Source organism: Numenius arquata, chromosome 4, assembly GCF_964106895.1.
Source record: "Numenius arquata chromosome 4, bNumArq3.hap1.1, whole genome shotgun sequence".
Classification (NCBI taxonomy): domain Eukaryota; kingdom Metazoa; phylum Chordata; class Aves; order Charadriiformes; family Scolopacidae; genus Numenius; species Numenius arquata.
The window spans coordinates 50,927,770-50,947,765 of record NC_133579.1 but is presented as its reverse complement, the minus strand read 5'-3'; positions in this window follow the sequence as shown (position 1 = coordinate 50,947,765).

Here is a 19,996-nt window from a genome sequence, read left to right as displayed (position 1 = left end):
AAGTGAAGCTTTTTCACTTTTTCATCTGAACCATTACGATATATTAGCACTTCTTCATCTGGATTTGGTTTTGGGTTTTTTGTTTTGGTTTGTTTTTTTTTTTTTTCTTTTCTTTTCCATATACCATTCTAATTACTTGCTTTGACTAATATTTTAATGAATTAATGACAATTCCTTTTGGTGCTACAAGGAACTTGTAAGCAACTATAAAGTTTAAAGTAAATGGTTACAATTAACTTTGTAGGGAAATGAACATGAAGCTATATTTTTATAACATAGAACAAACTTGAAATCTTCTTGAAACTAAGTGTGTTTTTCTTAACACTGAGCACAGATGGTAAATTTATTGGTAAATTTGTTTAAAATGTCTCTATTTTTTGAACAACCGGCAATTGCTCATTCAGGAAACACTATATTGTATATTAAAATGTAGAGGGCAACTAGTTGCTGTTTTTTCAAATCACAGGCACAAAAATATTTTCCTTTCATGGTAAAGCAAAGAAAATATAATTCCTTTTCCAATAAGAACACTATAAGCTTCAACAGTCTTTAGCAATTTAGGTTACTTTAGTTAGTAACCTATATGGGTGAATTACATAAGAAATTTATTCATGAGGGACTCAAGCCACTTGCCTGCTCAAATTAATCACTTAATTTCTCACAGCCTGTTATCATTAGCATTAATATGAGCATTATGTGAGCAAGGGTTATTCAGTCAGACTCCCATTCTTTTGGTTTCCTCCTTGCAAAATGAGCACAGCGTGTTGTTACTCTGCATCAGGAAGCCCTTACGGAAACTTATTGGACTATGATATCCCAGAAAATACAACCTTTGAATTCATAACTTTTGTTGGTAGGTGCCTATGTATTTTGACCACCGTGAAGTGATAGCCATTGTTTCTTTCAGCTCTCCATTTCAGTGACTGAAACAGTGCATTAGGGTAAATCCTTAGTGCCCATCAAAAACCATGGCATTATTTTGCTCACAATGTGCTGCTATCATCCTTATATCAGCTGTGGATGAAAACAGCTTGCGGGTGTGGGGGAATAAACTAGAGGGGTTGTTCATTTATTTTTTTTATCACACTAGGAAAGAACTGCTTTAACTTGATTTTGTCATTGTAAAAGGCTGGTCTGTTCTTTGGGAGTTGCTGGTCCATTCATATTCTCCTATCAGCTTCCTTGGCCATGCTGACTAAAGCCAGGGCAGGGCAAAACTGAACTATAAGCTTCCTGAGAAGGCAATGCTTCATTAGTGGAGAAAAAAGTCAAGGTTTGTTTTCTTCATTCTCTGGGCGAGCAGCATAGCACAGCTTGTGTCTGTACAACTGTATCCCTCTGAGGACAAGGGGGTGGTTTATCCACCTGCCTATTGGAAACAGCTGCTGCTGAGAACTCGCACAAACTGTGCACGTTCAATGTCAAGGAGGGACCTAGCGGGCATGAATTAAAGATATGCTGAGAGGGGTGCCAGTGATTGTGTGATTCTGTCATAAAACAGTGTGGGCAGTTGTGTAGCATTGGCCAGCCCTGGCACTGGCCCCGTTTAGTTCACTGGTGCAGACATACCCCCATGGTACTTTTCAAAAGCAGGAATTCCTGGTAACTAGATCAACTCAATTTCTGTTCCTTTTTTTCATAGAAATATACTGTGTTCACAACACCAAGAGAGGACAAACTGAGAGAGGAAGCAAGAGAAAACCAGTCTTCTGAAATAAGCTGGTATTACATGTAGGAATCAATATTCATGCTCTGTCTCTAAACAGCATGAGTTAGCATTTACTCTCTCGTATGTTACTATTTAGTCAGTTATAATTTAGGTATATAATGAAAAATATTCTTGGAGAACAGTGCTTTTGTTTTTGCATAACAGCAACGCTCATCACATTTTCAGCTATTTGTTGCCCTCTGTTTAATCTCTGTTAATTTCTGAGATTCTTTTGTCATCAAAGCTTTTCATAGGGAAAATTTTTCTAGGTTTCATATTAAAAGGCAAAAGAAATAAAATTACTGGGTTGTTCAGAAACTGTGGGGTTTGTTTGTGAGTTTTTGTTTTTAGTAAGGAGACCAGATCTATTTTTTTTTTTTTTTTTTTGGATACTCTTCTTCCTGGTAATTTCTAAAAACGAAAAGTTTTGTGTGTACATGGAAATAGGTAGATTCAGGTGATGTGAAACATATATAAAGAGAATATATTTTGTAACTTAGATCATGCACATTTGTTGGCTACCTGAAGTCATATTACAGTTTCAGTGACTACGACCAAGAACTGTAAACCATACTAATGGTGTTAGATTTTTAAGAATGCACTTTGGTACTTACTCCTGGAATGTCTTTGCTAGTAAGATATGTTGATACTGCTTTCTGATATAATTTTGAGTCTGAAACATTTTGAAAGAAATAAGTTTGATAGGCAAATATTCACTGTGTTGAACATTTGCCTCATTTGTCCTTGAGTAAGTGCTGCAGGTGTTTACTGCTGTTCCTTTCTAGTTGAGATGAATATTGATTTTGGATATAAAATTAAGAAAAATTTTCTGCAGCATGCCACTAGATAACATGGTAATGAAAATTAATCATGAGCTTGCTTTGCTGTTATTCATAACTGCCAGTTTTAGTGGAAACATTTCACTGCCAAACTAAAATAAAAGCATCAAGAGTAACCAAATATTTTGTTGTCCCAAATAACTTAATACTGCAACAGTAAAATATATTTAATAAAACAGTGATGTCATGCTTCTGTAACATCCCTTTTGAAGTTTTTTTTCAAGTTTACTTTGTGTTGCAAGGGCATGCCAAATGAAGAGAAAAATGCTGTTGACAGATCTGCCCAAGAAAACGTACCTGTTGTGTTACCTATCTAGGTACCTGTGTAGTCTGTGTAGAATTGCGGCTTACGTGTCATAATTCTGGAGAAATTTCATTGCTAGATAAAGAACAGCCTGGATTCTGATATGAAGATACTATGAAATGCGAGTAGCCTCTTGGGGATATATGGCAAAAATGGAGATAGGATTTGTAGTGGTGTTGTAAGGCAGTTTTGTTTTGGTTTGGTTTTTGTTTTGTTTTTCTTGTTCTCATGCAGGAATGTCTAGCTGAAGAGAAAACAGTGAAAGAAACTAGAAAGTTTGTAGTAAACAGCAGTATAATAGCTTTTTCAAGATTGCTTAGTTCTCCAGCTATGATATTCCAGTCCTCTGACAATATTCCTAAATATGTCATTTGCACTTTTCATTAAAACACTCCTGCATTTACAGGCAAGGTTAATAAAAAATTCAAATCCCAATATAAGTCCTTGAGGTGCTCTAGTAGGAATCTTTCTCCAACATTAATTTTCACCACTAACCCATTATTCTCTTTTACCAGTTCTTTACACATTTTAAAATTCTTGCACATACTTACGTATTCTCCCATTTAAGTAACAATTTTTAATGTCATGTTGTATCACGTAAATCCCTGAAATCTAGATAGGTGAGACCAACTGCATTTTTTCCACTTAAAAAAAAAAAGCCTTATCAAAGATAAAAGGATAAAATAACACAATCTACTTTTCATATATTAGTATACTATTCATTTCAGAATTCTGGGATGGAAATAAGATAGCCTTGATAATTTTAGTATTCTTTTTATCATGAAAATCTTAGTTTCTGCTAATTCCTGTTACTCATGTTGCCCTGTTGTCTGCTTTATTAATTGCATTCAAACTGATGAGATGCAGTCTAGTTTTGGGGACACATAGAAAGCTTTTAATTTCTACTCTGCTGTCCTTATTGATAATCCTTAAATTTTATCTCTGAATTTTAGTGGATGAAGAACATTAGTTTTTATTCTTGTTGAAAAATTTATCTGTTTTTGGTAATGTTTATTTTAGACCTATGGTTTCTGATGCCAGAAATACATTTTTTTTTTTTTTTTTTTTTTTTAGATGAATTATTCAGTTAAACTTTAATTCATTTAGTGTATTTCTCCGCAAGCACAGAGTTGTTGCTTGTGTGATGTCAGGATGTTTGACTTAGAAGTTGAGTCTACGTCTCTGACAATGTTAGGCTTTTCAAACTCTCAAGACAGTTATGTAATTATTTTCCATAATCAAGTCGTCTTTATGTCCTCATCAAAACCATTTATGAAATAATTTCCTATCAATTCAGTGACTTCCAGGTAAATAAAATGTTAGCTGATGCTTTCAGAGACAAAGGGGCTTCATCATAATTCTTATCATTTTGGCAGTGATGTACTTCAGGAAATGACATTTCCTGGGAAAGGTTCACTTACTAGAAACATTTCAAATGCATGTGTTGATTTTTAGTGTAACCATGAAAGCCTACAGTTGAGTCTAAAGCTATACCAGTGAGCTAATTTGTGTGGGGCCCAGTGCCTGAGCCCTGCTTGCTTTGGCAAGATTGCATTATGCATCTGTCCCAGCCACCAGAACAGGTGGATGCATCTGTGTGGGACTGCACTACCTCCTGTGCCATGCAGGAGGGAGGCGTGGGGAGAGCACTTACTGATCCAATGCAAAAGTTTGCCAGGGAGGGTTTTGATAATTCAGCTGCCAGTAAAATGTCCTTTTTTTTTTTTTTTCCTTCCCCTCTTTTTTTTCTTCTGAAGTTATTTTGATTCACTTGGACTCTTGTCTATATGACATGTTCCAGTTTTTATAATCCATATATCCATATAATCTGCTGTTTATAATCATTATTTATCTTTGATCTTCCTCTCCTTAAGGTATTTATCATTCAATAACTATGCTGTAGTAACATTACCATTTCACCATGGGTTTTGTTGTTATTCTTAGTTGTTGTTTTTTTCCTCTCTTTTTCCCCTTCTTGTGTGTTCCCCTTCACTAGTATTTCAAGCCCCTAAATTTTATCGTCTAAGCTGCTGGTATAAACAACCCTTTAGTTATTTCTCTTGACAATATCTTTTTTCTCAAAGATTAACTCTCACACTTTCCCTAAGAGTCCGCGTGACCTACATCCTTCTTTCAGTATTAGTACTTTCTTCCCCCATGCTGGCATTTAATCCAGTTCTAGATCCATTACTTTTCCCAGTAAGTTTGTTAAATTGCCTTTATTCTTCTAGTGATTAAAACTAGATATTCATATCATTTCAGACCCTGGCAAAATTTTTATCCTTATTTGCTAGTTTAAAGTTCTTAATACTCATACCTGTCTCAGTCTTGGATGGAATCTGTGTCTGGAAAAGTCCTCTTTTGGTGGTTGCTTTCTGTTGATTGACGAATTTCAGATATTCTTCCCTAGGTGATATTTCTCTTCTTTGTTATATTGTGTGTCTCATTTGTCTAGAAAGTACTGGAATTCCACCAAAGTTCTCCTTTTATTTATTTTAGCGGCCTTTTTAGGTAAGCTTTCTCAAAGCACTTGGTTTACAGCAGATGACTGAAGGGCTTTCAATATTGGAGTCTTGAAAACTTTTAGGAATGGAGACTGCACAGTCTCTATGGAGAGGTTATGGCTTGTTAATAGCACAAGGTTAGAGGGCCACACAGCCACATGGTTAGAGGTGAAACTAACTAAAGGTAAAAGTTTATGGACAGAATCATGTAATTGGAATTTGTTACCACAAATAGTATCATTTGCTTCTGCCCTTGGCTAACAAGCAGTTTTAGAATGCATCATGTTGCATTGCTTGATGAGTAAGTTTGCAAGATGACGAGAGTTCCTTTGCCTGTGAGAGGTAAGTTTTGAGGTACTTTTTCTTTGAAGGTCTGGTAGGTATTTTGCAGAACAAAAAAAATCTATTTTGTGTCCTGTACTGTTAATCTCAGTTACTTTGTGAATAATGTTAAATAATCCTGGAATGTGAGTTCTCTGTAATTAAGCTGTCTTCTCCAGAGTTAGCTACTTCCTTTAAGATTAAGAACTCCAGCAGCAAAAATATCTTCAAACACGTATTACTTCAAAGTAAACAAAGAGGGGGTAGCTACAAAGTCTATGATTGCATATATCCTCTCAGGCCATCAGTTGTTTTGTGTATTTTATTGAACTCCGATAAATCTAAGATTATCTTATTGTGTGCCATGCTCTTTAAAGGGCAAGTGCAGCTCATCCTAAAGTTAGAGATCTGCATTCTTTGCCAGGGTGGGAAGTTGGGCAGGCAGAGTGCAGAGCTGGCTGTAGGGCTGAGCATATTACTCTGCTGAGTGATCAAGGGGAGATCAGTCTGCGAAGGCAAGCTTGTGATGCTGTTATCCCTTGGGTTTTTTTGATTATTTTTTTTTTTTTCCAAGGAAGTTCTTCTGTTCAAATATTTCATTGACATTTCTGAACCTCCTCTATTCAGTCTGGTGATACTTCACTTTCTAGAGCCATCCCCTGAAGAGGACAGATTCTCTTCTTGTGATCTCATTTCACTATTATTAGCATACTTGGGACTAATCTGGACTGATTCATGCTAATGAAAAGTTTTCATGTTTTAGCTGCCTGTACACAAACATAGTTTGAAAATATCAACAGCATAGTTGAGTAGGATTTAGCAGCCTTAATAACAAGTTAGATGTCCTGACATATGTACCCATGGCCAGAAGACTGCTTCAGAAGGTTTACTGTAGAATCCAGTGTTATATCTGACTGTCCCATTTGGAAGTCATTAGATACCTATATTTAGCCAATCTCACCCACAACTTTTGCTGGCTCTGAATGTCTGTCTAAAAGAAGATGGTGGCTGATCACTAATGTCCATTTGCCCTTTGAACAAAAGTTCTAATTTCTCGTACCTCTGAGGAGAAAGACCTAGGAGTCCTGGTAGACAATAGGATGACCATGAGCCGACAATGTGCCCTTGTGGCCATGAAGGCCAATGGCATCCTGGGGTGCATCAGGAAGAGTGTGACCAGTGGGTCGAGAGAGTTTATCTTCCCCCTCCACTCTGCCCTGGTGAGGCCCCATCTGGAGTACTGTGTCCAGTTCTGGGCTCCCCAGTTGAAGAAGGACAGGCAACTGCTGGAGAGGGTACAGCAGAGGGCTACAAAGATGATTAGAGGCCTGGAGGATCTCCCTTACGAGGAGAGGCTGGGGGACTTGGGTCTTTTTAGTCTAAAGAGAAGGCTGAGCGGGGATCTGATCAATACTTATAAATACTTAAAGGATGGGTGTCAAGAGGACGGGGCTGGTCTTTTTTCAGTGGTACCTGGGGATAGGACAAGAGGAAATGGGCACAAACTTGAATATAAGAAGTTCCACATAAGCATGAGGAGAAACCTCTTTACTTTGGGGGTGATAGAGCAGTGGAACAGGCTGCCCAGGGAGATGGTGGAGTCTCCTTCTCTGGAGACATTCAAAACCCACCTGGACAAGTTCCTGTGCAACCTGCTTTAGGTGGACCTGCTTTGGCAGGGGCGTTGGACTAGATAATCTCCAGAGGTCCTTCCAACCCCATGTGATTCTGTGATTCTATGTACTGACAGCTTTTCTCTATTAATGTACTTGTTCGAATTTATTACCCATGTTGGGCTTATTTTTTATGCAATTGAGCTGATCACTTGCAAGCTCAGAAAAATCTGGGCTCTAACAGATCACAACCAGTCTAATATCAGGTAATTAATTGCACATCTCTTTGAGAAGAAAATTTGGATCTTGGATTTCCAAGAAATAGTGTGTAGAAGTAAGAAAATCTCCTGGGCAAACTTGAGATCCTAAGAAAATACACCAACAGAAATAAATAGTAAGAAAAATCCAATGGCTTAATGTATTGTTTTGTGTTCCACTGTATGCAAATCCTATAGCTTAGAGGAAACAAGGTCTGAAACCAGAAGCGGAAAAGGTGTGAGAATGACTTAACAGCAGCAGCAATTGGGTATTAGTATGGCAATAGTAATTAATAAAAAATAATACTTATAATAACTTCCACATGTCTCAGTGTATAACCAAAACCTTAATACTAAGGAGAGACACATCAGGATCATGCATACAAAAAACAACTCTGCTGTCATTCTTACTGGAAGTTTAATTCATAAAGCTATCAATCACAGTTTTTCTAAGACTAGCCAAAGACCAGTTATCCCAGTGGGATGTTGAAAGCAAATCTATCCTCTTGCTCTGTGACTGTAGGAGAATTAAGAGTGAGATAAGTGGGAAGTGACCCAGAAAAAGCTAGCAAAGGTGAAACCATAGAATTTAGCAATGAAGAAATTTCCTAATTTGAAGAACAAAAAGTGAAAACAGAACAGAACAGATAGGACTGTGGACCTTATAATATTTTTAAAGGGTAAACTCAACAAAGCTGATTCTGTTTCTATTGTATGGAAGAGTTACAGAACTTTGTGTGCAACAGGTCAGGTCTTCGATGACACATCCCTGATGCTAACTAAGAATCAGCAGCCTAGTGCTGGGGCAGTTGATACTTTATCTGTAATTGGCTTGGACTATGCAACATGGGTAGTGCTGGCTTTTTGTTGTTGTTTTTGGTAAAATCTAGCTGTTACTGTTTGTAGTTCCTCTGGGGTGACGGGAGATCTCTGATACTTACCAGTTATATTACAAGGAGGCAAAGGGGGAGCCATAGCAATTATATCATTGTGAAGGCATTTCTGCAACTCCTGCTAATATCTTGACCCAAACACTTGTTCAAGGACTTCAGGGTATATTTGAGGACTTTCCTGTCAAAAGCAAGATGGTTTCTTGACTTGGGAGGTTATGTCTTGTTGTGGGGAAAAACAAAGCACCCAACTGTGGAATAGAGGGCTAGGCTTGCCTATGGTTTCATGTTTCTTACCATGAGTGATTCATGAGTATAAAGCAAACAGTGCATTTTAAGAAAGTTAAAAAAGCTTCTCTGTAAATGAAGTTCAAATGCAACTATGTTTTACTGGTAGAATTTACAGTACACTGAGTGATGCTTTACCTCGTGCTCTTTTAAAACTCATTAGTCTTCCATATATGGCATATTCTTCCAGTGTCATAGATTTATAGGAATTAAAGCTGGTCAAGTAAAAAAATATCAAATAGGTAAGTTTATTTGCAGTTTTTACATGCTATACCTAAATTCTTTCTATGGTTTCACATTAATTAAAAATCTGCATATGTGTCATTGGATTTTCTGATAGGGTGCATGCAGGAATAATGCAAAAAAATATTTCTTAGTGGTCTAACATAACTTTAACTTTTTATTAGTTGACTTACTTAAATTTATTAGGATCATTAACTGTGAGATTAATTAGGTGATGATACCTATGAAAAGTCAAAACTTTTCATGAGATTGTATCAATATAGCATGTATTTGAGAGCGGCTGGTAATTAACTAATGTATATAAATGAAGAAAATTATTCTATAAAACAGATTTAGTTCTAAATTTGTGCAAGATTAGGAATAATTTTTTTTTTGAGTATTTTTTGTGTGTTCTGAACAGTTTCTTCCAGAATCGATACTTCGTTAATTCTCTATGGCAGTAATTCATCATTGTTCTAAACCCAAAAGGTTTTCAAATTAGCTCATTTTCCTAAATGTAGCATGAGGTATGAAACCAAGAATTACTTCCAAGCTAGTTACAAGTCTTGAAAATACCATTGCTGTACATTTAATTATTTCAGTTAGAGTTCTGATTTTTAACAACTGCTTAAAAATAAAAATTCATACAGTACTGTAGTACTGACTTTATTGATCTTAACATCTTCATGTCCTGCTGCAAGGGACAGTCCAATACCTATGCTGTTGTCTTCTTACTTAAGTATCATGCAAAGAAAAATATTATTAGCTGATCATTTTCAAAACTTTGTTGCTCTGTTGCAGTGAAAGCTGCTGAATTTTCCAGCTTCTGATGTCTTCAGTGGAGACTCACAAGACTATTTGACAGAAAAATTACTTCGAAGATCTTGGATAGTCATCAACTAGTAAGTAGCTTCTCCTAGTTTCATACTTTTCATTCACCTTCAGTGAAGTGTTTGGGTTGTCTCAGGCAAATAGCAGTTTTTAAAATTACTTCACCATTACTTTCCCTTTCTTTTCTATAAAAGCATTTTTCTCTAGTGTCTGGTCTCCTTTAAAGACACATTTAAGTCAGTGATTATAAGTGCTTTAGCAAAAAAAGGAGCATTTTCTTATTACTTCTGTTCAGCATCTATCAGAGTGCTGCTCAGTGACCTGTATTACTCCCAGAGTGTGAAGCATAAATAAAATAAGAACTCAGTGTATCATCTGTAAAAAAAAAAAAAAAAAAAAAAAAAAAGTTGCTCCATTAGCCTGACAGGGGTGGTCAAGAATGGTATTTAGCAATCAATTTCTAGAGTTGGTAAATCCAGTTAAATAGTACCTGAACAGCTAGGTTCTGTTATTACCCACCTGTTCTCTTACTATTTTAGTTTTTGGTTTTCCCTCCCCAAAATATATAAATGTTATTTTAACTTTTAGTAAAAAATAAAAAAATAAGTAGTTATCTGACAATTGCATCTGTATGAGTTGGAATATTTGAACTGGTCTCAAAAATATGCATTTGGATCTGTTTACAAAATCTTAATCTGTTCTTAAACAGTTATAGTCCATGGAAGCTAGCAATACTTATTTATTAATTTACTATTTGGTGAAATAGAAATTAAAATCGAAGTGGCCAAAATCTTTTCTAATGAGTCAGTCCAATAATATAATTTAAACTCAGCACTTAGCAATATCAAAAATAAAGGTGTATTTCTCTCTAAGGAACAATTGCCAAGATTATTTCTTTCAGAATTTGATAGCTCAACTTGATCATGCCATTTATTACTGTTTAACTTACAAAATAACAGTGAGAATTATGTTCTCATTTTTAATGTTGTTTTATTAATTTTAACCCCCCAAAAAAAAAGATTTTGATTGAACTGATTGAATTGGCAGGGAGGATAGTGAAATTCAAATGATTAATTCAGTGAACTCTCATAGAAGAAGGCAATATCTAACCGAAAGCTGGAAAGCAAAATGAGACTTAAACTCAGTGAAAAATAAAACAGGAACCAAGTATTAGAAATCAAAGAAAGAAAAATGAAAGTTTTTTTATCAGATGATCTATCTAACCCACGGTGAAAGCAGCTGTAGAAATTTGCTAATTTGGGATGTTTGGGATTTTTTATCTCTCCAAGCCTTTAAATGTAGTCTGAATGTATAGATTTATAGGATAAAATATTTTTTTCTAGTTTCATAACAAGTTAATGAAATTTACAAGCACAGAAATTACTACATGAGAGTGCACATCTCTGTTACTCATAAGATTAGGTGAAATGATTACATGTGCCCTATTCAGTTATACCCCTGCTCTTACCCTGAGAAAGCTAACAAATCATATGAGTGGGTTTTTTGTTGGTACTACATCTAAGTAACTGCAGTGTGCATTGTGTCAGGTATGTATGACTGAGTTAGAGGAGAAGGATATTTAAAGCATGGGAATGCTACAGGTGTTTTTCAATGTCATTAAATGTCGTGAATCTTTTTCAACACTTCTAACTCTTGAATAAGTTTGGTTTGCTTCTGTATTTTCTTTTATCAGATTAATATAAAAGCGAAAAAGCTCTTATAGGGAGCAAAGTCAGGTTTCTGTTCTGGTGTCCTATAAAAGCAAGAGAGAGATTGCTGTCATTGAGCCACAGGTAAAGACATCACTGCTTGAGTGGTGTGACACTGTGCATGGTATCATTGAGTAGGTGAAAGTGTAACTTGGAGGGGTGGAATAAAGATGTTCATTTATAAAGGACTCATCAGATGACACATTCACAAATTCATGATCTTTTTGAGGACTATTACAATGGTGTACATTTTCAAAGCCTTCGAAAAGCTTTAGCTGTACAGCTCCCTTTTATGTCAGCAGGAGACATGCTTTGCTGTGATAAGATTTAGCTGACTTTCACATACTTTGTTACTAGTTACGAAAGGAACAAACTACTTCTATCCGAGTTGGTGTTAAAATTTCTATTGACATTATTAGATCTAGGACTGAATTCTCTGGACCTGGTACTGTGCAGTAAACTGAGAGTAGGCTGTACATGCTTGGTAAATACCCATCATCTGTGATTTTAGGAAAAAAAATAGAAATTAATCCATCCCTCACAAATACTTGCTGTTTCAGTGAAAGCACTCTTGCATATAAGTAAAAGATTATACTGACAACACAAGTTGTGTGTTGTACTAAAGTATGAGAGAATAAACCATCAGCTGTACTAGATCAGGACTTGAAGATCCTGAGCTTAAAGGAAAATTAGCTGTTGGACAGCATACAGTCATTTTGGTTTGAGGGCAAACTGGACCATGGAGGAACTGAAGACGTGTTTCTGTGGTGTTGCCTTCTAATAAGATCAGAAGAGTTGTTATGATTGTAAGAAACGTTCCATCACCTTTGTTTGAAGGACCTCCCCTGAACAGGAAGGATGAGTCAGTCCTGGCACACCAATATTGACTTTATCTTATAGGAAGACAGCTCTCTGGCAGGGAATGATTACCTCCTGATTCAGAACAGTTTAAGATTCCCTAAGATGAACTGATGTGAACTGGGGTGTAGCCCAGCAGCTCTGCTGCACCCTGAGGAAAAGACTAAAATGCAAGAGGTACTAAATAAATAACAAGTGCAAATTGCAAATATATGGAAGCACTTGTAACATGGGTTTTCAATTAAATTTGTTACAGGAGCATAACAGAGAGCTAGATTAGAAACTGCACCTTGTTATATCTGAAAACAAATGAGGTGGAGGGGCATATGCCTAGAAATGAATATGTATCTTTAAGAATGTAGGAGCTTTAAAGCACAGTGATGTAGTAAAACCTAATTGATTAATTGGATTAAAGGTTAGAAAAGCATAAGTATACATCATTTAAATGTAACAGTGATAGGAGATACTTAATTCCTACCCAGACTGGAAAAACAGTTAGCTTTAAGTGGTGCAGGCAGAGGAGATTTTCTGTTATGTTACTTTCTGATGATATTCTGGAAGATCCAGGTACATTCCAAACTTGATCAGTTGATTTTACAAAATATGTTCAGTAAATGAGCTTATTAAGAAAAGTAGCTTGTGGAAATGTATTCCAATTTTGAAGAAATACACCCAGCTAACTTCTTTTTCAATCTGTTAAAAAAAAAGTGGTCTTAACAGAGCATAGTCTCTGATCAGCATTTGGGCCAATGCCCTGCTTTTCAGATATTGTCTCTTCTGCAAGATTGATAGATAGCTTCTCTTATGCTTGCAGCCTATGAAGTTTTACCACTTTTCTAAGAATCATGCTGACAGATAGTTAAGTACAATTTTGGATTTTTTCAGATAACAACCATTTAGTAAAAGGACTGAAAAAGATACTAATTTCTACCACTTATAAACCTATAGAGATAAAAAAAATTGCACAGTGAAATTGTATTTCACCATTTGTAAATTACTAAAGAAAATGTAAACGGCATTGATTTTCTCAGTGGTAAGGTGCACCCACTATTCAAGCATTGCAAACTTTAGATTTGACCACTAAGGACTAGCTGTTTAGCTTAAGGGTTGGCTTATTTGTTTAGTGTTGTATACTTTTTTAAGTTAGCCATAAAAAATAAAAGCTTTGTATTTAGGAAGATGCTTTTATGCTTGGAGTTTAACTTTTCCTGTTGAAATTTAAAGCTAAAGGAGTGTTTGAATGGTAAATTACAATGATAAATGCTATAGTATACTCTTACTGTTGGCAAATCATTCCTTTTTCCTTTGGAATGACTTGTGTGTTTAGAATTAAACCTCTCGATTCAGGTTATACAATTCTAAATAGACATAAAAGGAAAAGTGTGTGAGGTAGACATGCTATGAGGACTGGAGAAGATTTTGGTTGCAATATGAAGACAAACTGTGTGGATGATTAATATTCAGTGAGGTTGATGAAAATTTAATTCAAGTAATTTAGGTAACAGATCATCTCATTGTCTTGTGGGCAGCCAGTATAAATGCAATTTTCCTCTATGGTGGTTCATATCAGCTAATTCCTGCACAACTACAATTGCTGACATTGGGAAAAATGTTGTCTTTGCTTTTACAAGTACTCTTTGAAGCCTACAGAGCAACATTGGCACAGACTGTTAGTAATAATTGAAATGACTTTTCTGAAAGTAACTTATCTCATCCTAACACACCTTATATTTTTGTCTGCTGTAATTTTCTTTCTTGTGGCCCTTTCTGGAAATACAAAGAAAGCCATAGTGAATAAGTACAGAGCACAGGATTCATTAAAAGCTGTTTGAACACCATGCAGAGGATGTGCCGGGAAAAACACATAGAATGAATATTGATTTGTAATGTGTGTTGGGAGTGGGAGAACAATGCATTTCAGACAAAGTTTGCCTTTAATTATTTAAAATATTCCTTCTATTTTTACTGATAAAAAGTCTGTCTAGAACTGTGTATTCCTACAGGACTGTGAAGAATCTTCTGTATATTTGAAGGATTGTTAGAAATGGATTAGCAGGAATCTATGTACTTATTAAATGTTGATAACTATAGTGTCTTTTCAGTAAGAGGGCAGCAGGCAGATTTCTGGGGTTTTTGTTGGTTTTTGAATGATCCTATTGGAATGCATGTTCAAGAGAAGAGGAATATGAGGGGGTTTTCTGCACTTTTTGAAGTGTGTGGTGTTTTGGGTTTTTTTGGAGGGTTGGTTTTATATGTGTGTGTGTACAAATCTCAGGTAAGTGTGCCTGAAAGCTTGTTAAAATAAGTTTATCCTTCTTGTGTTGCCCAGAAGTCCATACAAGGACTGTGCAAATTTCAGAGAAATAACAGCATTTAGAAAAACAGATCAGCCAAATAAGTGAATATGGTACAAAATCTGTTACTGTAGTTTTTTAAAGTTTCTTAGGCTGTCCCTTGTGCTCCCACTTTTCCCTAACACCTGGGAAAACAAGTTTTTTTATAAATTCACAGAAAGATAAAATTCAGTTTGTTACTCCAGAGAATAAGTCGGTATATTTTTCATTTCATTTTTTCAGGGCTCTCTCTGGCCCTGTGAAACTTTGTGTTCTGGGCAGAATTTAACAGAATTTCAGGCAAAGAGGGGCTACAATTTGCCCTTCTGGCACAAGGTGCAACTGCTGATCCAGGGCTGGGTCTCTTGGGACATCAGGAGGAGTCAGCTGAAAAGAATGGAACTGAGCCAGGTTGCTCTCTAACTGACTGCGCAAAACATTGACCTACTATTGAATGGGAAGTATCTCATTGCCATCATCATATCTTAAAAATGCAAGAGGTGGCTTCTATTTTTTTCTGTGCAACTTGGTCTCATGGATCAGCCTAGTTAATTGATTAAGTGTTCTTTGTTCTTATTTTAACATTTTACTACTTTTTCTGTCAGAGTAGAAAGAGTAAGAGAGTGAGACCTTTCTGGATTTTTTTGCAACAGTTATTGCTACTAAAGGAGTACATAGCACAAGGAATTATTGAAAAATTTTGTAACTTTCTAAGGCTTTCCATGCCATTTTTGCATAACCAGGCGATAAAGGTGAGATGCAGACTAATGGGAGACAAGTGACTAGTTGCAGATTTTGTTAATTATTAATTATGTGCAGACTTTATGATTAAGACATTATTTAAAAACAACTAAATATCCCTTGATGGACTCCTGAATTATACCCAGTTATGATAATTGCTGAAAATACTTTTGAGAGATTGTTTCAGAATACTTACTGTGATATGTGCTTAACCTTGTCTAAACATTGTGAAAAGAAAATAATTAATGCCTACTCGCATACATATTAAAGATATATGCTTTCATAAAGTAAATTGGCACTATCCAGTGTTTAAATACAGGATGCAGATTTGAAGAAATAATCTGCTTTTGCTCTGTGGACAGTAATTACAACATGTGTCTAGTGTACTTACTTTTCTGATTAGGAATATGAAGTGCTCTGGTTCTCAGAAAGTGAGCATCCCGTTATAGGAGAGTGATTGGACAGAAGTACCAGGATTATTTCATTATTTTTATATGCTTTTAGTTACCTCATGCAAAATATTTTTAAACAGAATGAGATCTACTAAGAGAGACACTCAACCCAGGTTGCATGTACAAGCCCTTGTACATGAAGATTTCCTAAGTGGAGTCCTCTTGGACAACTCATTGGATATCTGTTTTTCTTCAGAGTCTAGATTCTTTTTCTCTGCAGAGATTGCCTTTTGAAGGCAACATTTAGCTTTAAAGCTGTGACCTAGTTTCAAGCATAGAATATTTTCAGCAGTCCTCTATACTTAGTTTCTCCCAAATGCATGTTAGATACTCTATGATAAGTTAACCTGAAGAGTAGGACTTGAGATAGTCACAAATGTGAGTACTTGGCTCTTTGACATTATTTATCATATATTATTTTAAAAAGATTACCAGGTAAAGTCAGTGGTCCTTTTAGTTTTCCTCTGTAAGCCGTGTAAGGCAAGCAGCCCACACTGCTTCTACACGCGTCCATTCTTGCTACTAAGCAAAATGCAATCATGAATTTTAAAGATGGGGATCTGTACTACCTTAGTCTTGTTTAGACATTTATTCCATAATGAACCAGAGTAAAGCTGAACTAATTCTGAATGATAGCCTTTGTTTTCCATTTGTATGGACGTAATTCACTTCATAAAGTGCTGTGTGCTATAGAGTTATTTGGCAAATATCGATGTTCTCCAGCACTGACAAGCCCCTGTTTTGACTCCCAGGAGCAGAAAGTGATTTATATAAGCTGTCACAGTATTAACATTAGTAATGCTTTCTTCCTCAGCACTCTGAGAATTAAGCTGCTTGGCTTTTGAATATAAAATGCAACAAAGTAGGAACTGTATTGAACGGCAGTTTTAATTTTTAGGTAATGAAAATAGTTTGTCAGCAGATAATGGTTGGAGAGCAGATTCCCCTAAAAACATTTTATGGGATTTATTCATGTTTTTTCTTAGTCAGATTTATGCCCCTAAAATTTAGTTTTCTCTCAATTTTGTACACATTCATTCTCAAGAGATAGTTTAACCTATCTTTGTATTCCTTCCGAAAAGAGAAGACTCAGTATTTTCCCTCTCATAAGTTAAACACAGTTACACTAATGCAGTTCATTGCCTGGTTTTGTTTGGAAGATGTGAAGACAGAAGCAGTGGAACTAGTTCAGGACTTCTGTCAACACCATACTCTTACAGAAACAAACAATCTACATCATTGATGCAAATAGAAATTTTATATATAAGGAAGAAAGGTAAATTACCCCCCAAACTTTATTTTTTGCTGTATACTCACTGAAACTCTAACTTCCCTCCATGTAACTTCAGTGGTGAACTCAGACCTATTAGTTTGTGCACATTGTAACCACCAAATTCACAAGCAGATTCCTGCTTATTTTGGTCTCCTCAGTTTTAATTTGCACAGTTTATTTTGACACCTTGCTTTTCTAAAATGTTTGGGAATCTGTTTGCCGACCTCAGGTTGATTACATAGATATGATGGAATTCAGAAGAGCAAATTCACTTATGGAAACACTGATACTCAGATGTTTTCTCTGGAGAATATCCCTTGCCTCTAGAATAAAGTTTATTTTCTTGTGCTATTTTCTGCCATAGGTTTTTACTTGCAGAGAGTGCCTTAACATATTGATACTTTCTTATTTATATCACTTCTCACCAAAAGTGATTGTTGTTATTCCCTGCAGTACTCACTACGACAAAACTCACTGGTAGCAGGACTTTTCTTTCTCATTACATGTTTTTCTACTTCTCTGGTATTTTTTTCCCGAAACAAACTTTATCATTGTGCTAACTGAAGTATTTCTGCCAATGGTTTATAAACAACAAAAAAAAGGGATTGTGGTAGAAGGGAAAAGCCTTGGCTTACTGTTCTTGTTGCTTTGCATGAATACTCTAAGGGAAATGTCCAATCAACTTGTCAATGGGAACAGTGCCCGCATAGCAGATGGTTATGAGTGTAAGCATACAGAAGACCATGTCTGTGTGCTAAATGTATTTACTGAGGGCAGACTTCCCAGGCTAAAATTTCATATATCTGCAATTTTTGTGCCAATAATGAGAGGATATTCTACTATTAGTCATCTCCTAAAGAAGTGTAACTTTTGGAAATACTAACATTTTTCTTAACTGCATAAAAAGTATTCTATGGAGATAAAACACTTTTTTTGTTTGTTTTATTGCCTATCTGATTAACAAAGATTTATTAAATTTATTTTTAAAATTCTTACATGGGAATTTTAAATAAGACCAACAACAAGTAAATTTTTCCTAACATCTACGTGTGAATGATAAATTTGAAATAAATACAGATATTAAATCTACTTAGCAATCTTGGTAAAGTGAAATAATCAATAGGTAGCCTAAAAAACTTTAAGTAAAAGAAAAATGATGGAAACTAACTACATTGTTTGAGTGAGTACAGAATATATATATATATATTTAAATATGAGTAGAACTGCTGTCCTTATACTTTTAACTACATGAAAAATACAGCTAGGATGATTAACTGAAATTTATTATCAGATTATTACTGGGGGCAAAGCTATACTATTTGAATGACAGCTGTATTGAAAGCATTATTAAAACACTTTTACTATTAACATCAGTGTAATAGAAATAAATAATACTTTACAACATCATTTTTAATATTCACCTTTTCTGTATTTTAGAACTTTTTCAACTTGGGCTGTTGCAATTTTAAAATATATACTTATATTTTAAATAATAAGTATATATATTAAATATATAAATAAAATAAGTATATATACTTATTTGTATATATATTCATATATAAGTAAATATATAAATAAAATAAGTGTATATTAAATAATAAGTATATGTAAATATACTTATTATTGTTATTCAGAAGATTAGATATTGAAGGCTACAAACCTCTGTTTGATGAACTGAAGTCTGGAGAAAAAAAATGAAAATATGGTGCTCATTTATTCCTTTGGGGAGAGGAGGCAGTGTCAGCTGTTTTCCTATATATTCAACATTATCGATCTTCACTCTTTTGTACTGGTGAGACTGTCTTTTTTTGGGAAAATGGAAATCTCATTGCTTCTTCAGGTCTTGTATTATTTGCGAAACAGTCAAGTAGCAATACTGAGACTCCAAAAGGCTTGGTTCTTGCCAGGAGGAGATTACTTTATTGTGTAAATGAAGGTAATCTGTGGGAGGCATTTTTTGAAAACCCCACTCAAACTGCAGACTGGTTTTGTTCTGGATTATAGAAATTTCTGCAAATATTCCACTGGGCAGAATATTTAGTTAAAAGTATGTTTTCTGAGTCTGTTACAGAGACTCAGCAGAGATTGATTGACTTCAGAATGCAGGTCCCTATATAGAAGGTACTAGCCACCTGAGTAAAGATGCTAAAATCTTGTACCTAAATAGGTTAGAGTAACTTAAGGAATGCATTGTTTGCTTTAAGACAGAGGTTTCCATAACCTTATTTGAACTGCAGTATTGAAGAACATGTTTATCATTTGAATTTTACAGAATAGTATATGGTATCTCGAGAGGTAGGAGGGATGTGGTTTCAGGTGAGTAGCAGTTCTATTTTAGGTAGGATATAAGACCAAGGATTTCCAACTTAATTTTAAAATTTCTTTCTTTCTTCTGTTCTGAAAGGGTCTGGCAAATGATTCTGTGTTCAGTTGCTCCATAGCAAGCAACGTTTTGCATTTTTACATTTTATGATTTCGAAACAATAGCAGAGTTTCTCTTTTTTTGTTTATTTGTTCGGGGTTTTTTTTGTTTGATTTTAAATTAATCATTAACATCTGATTACATTATACAATGTCTAGTCTGGATTACAATAGAATTATTTAGATTCAAGTGAGATTTGATCAGTTTAGCAAGCTATGTATAGTTTTTGCTTGTTTTTCATAAATTAGATGTATCTGCTTGCTTTGTTATATTTACTCATAAATCTTTGTCTAAGCAGTGAATGAAAATATCTCTATTAAAGATGTTAACAGTATTGAACATTATTTTAATAAAATGAACAGTGCTTAGTAGTACAAGTACTATAGCCTAAAGTAATTTCTTTGTCTAGAGAAAACTATTTGTAGCAGCAC